Below are 2,154 nucleotides of genomic sequence, written 5' to 3'. Positions count from 1 at the left end.
CACTTGACATAAATTAGAGCCGGTTCAAGGGTCCCTAATTCACATCAAGAGGCCTAGAGATCGAGGAATTAGACTACTAAGCGATCCGCCCGCGCAATCACGCAACGGGTGTAAATCACCATGCTTATAACCCTTCGAATACGAAATTGAAGGTTTCTAGCTTAGGAATTAGAGGGGGTTAAGCCTCTAACTCTGTCCTAGACATGCTCAAAATACACACCCTAGAGTTGACTAGGCTCCTAGACATATATTTCAACCCAACAATAATTGATATAAGCATCCTTCATATGAAAATTGCATCATTACATTAAATTAAACATTTTTTACATAAAATTTGGGTTAGGGACACAACTCTAAACCCCAACAAGAAAATTACTCACAATTCATAATCATAGATATCAAGATTACAAAATTCAAAGAGAAAAGCGTATAGAAGTGTGGGAGAAAACAAAGGTAGCCACAATTAGCTAGGAAGCTAATATGACTTCCCTTGAATTACAACTCCCACAAATACCTAAAGCTTAAATCTTGTAGCTCTTGATGAATCCTTGAAGCTTGTGTGAGAAATTCTACCAAAATCCAAAAGAAAACTAAAACTAATTTAAAAAATGGAGGAGGACAGGAGAGGAGAAAGAGAGCAGCCCAAAGGGGCTGCCTCTGTTTTTCTTTGGTGCGGCGCTGTCGGTTGGATCTCCCCCCTCTAGAGTTCTGTGTAGAGGATTTATATAATAGTCTCTGCTGCCCTTTTTGTGACCTAAAGGGAATGGATGGGTTTGTTGCTGAGATTCATTTAGAAGAGAGTATGGGACACGTGGCTGGGAGACAGGATGGAGGAAAAGATCATTTCAAGGTCTGGGTTGCGCAGAAAAATAAGAGAAAAGTAGGGAAAATGGGTCTGCCACGCTTTAGCCTTTAATTGGCTCAAGTTAATTGAATAACTATTGATTAATTAACAAACGTGACTATAGCTGTGGGCTGTGGCTGACATGATTAATTAATTATGGTTTGATTAATTAATTAAACCAATGAATAATTAATCTAACTTTTTTTTCTTTTCTTCATTTCTCTACTATTTACTCCGATTTTGCATTATTTTCTTCCGATATCTTTGACTCCGCTTATTTCCTACAAAATAAATAAAAATGGATTAATTACATAATAATTGACTTGAGGATTAACTTATTTCTAATGTTTTAGATACAATTACATGCATAAAAATGCGTGTAATCAGCCTCCCTTGCAAGCATTAAAGCAATTGAATATGAATGATGCAAAGCTAATTGTCCAACTACCCTCTTAGCATCCGGATAGGACTACTAAGGCTTAAACCCCTTTCATTTTATTAACTCTAACCGGATAAGTCTAGAGCTAACTACCTAGAGACAAATTCAATTACCGGATAGGTCTCAATCCTTTGCCCCTAAATGCATAAAGCTTAGAGTTTAGGTAACCAAGCAAGCAAACCAATCCTATCTTTAGGTGATTTTAGCTCACTACCCTCACATGCACACATGGTGTGCTTTCATGCTCCATTTTTGCCTAAAAGTAATCAATCTCTAGGAAAAACTTCATGTCATGGCAAACACATAACTCAAATTGATTAGGTCTAAGTAATGCATTCAACTATTGACTTAGCATGTGAGAATGACAACATGAATTTGCATCAATTTATAAACAAAAGCATCAATACAAGCAAGTTTGGCTAGGGCTTTCAACCCTAGCCCCAACTAGTTCACTACTCACACATAGTTAGATACACAAGCTTCAACATTCTATTAAACATCAAATACATAAAGAGATAGAGAGTAAAGGGTGACTATTGATGATGCCGGAAGATGTGGTGGAGATGGGTCTCCAAGAACATGATGTGGTGGTAGTCACCTCCTTCTCCTTGCTCCAAGCTCTTGATATTGGTAAGAATAGTGAAATTTGGGATCTCTAAGGTGAGTTGTGGTGTTGAGTGGTGGTGGAAATGGAGGTTATAGAGGTGGAGATGGTAGTTTTAGTGGTGGAAATGGTGGTTTCTTCCCTAGAGAGAAAATGGATATTGGATAGGATGAAGATGATTGAATGGAGTCAAGAATGCTGAAGAATTGGTCTTTTGCCTCTCTTTGATCAGCTATGTGTGTCCTCTATGGTCCCAAAGTGTGCAAA

The sequence above is a fragment of the Rosa rugosa genome, chromosome 1 (assembly GCF_958449725.1).
Source record: "Rosa rugosa chromosome 1, drRosRugo1.1, whole genome shotgun sequence".
NCBI classification, from domain to species: domain Eukaryota; kingdom Viridiplantae; phylum Streptophyta; class Magnoliopsida; order Rosales; family Rosaceae; genus Rosa; species Rosa rugosa.
The sequence above is the reverse complement of the archived record's forward strand: the minus strand, read 5'-3'. Positions refer to the sequence as shown.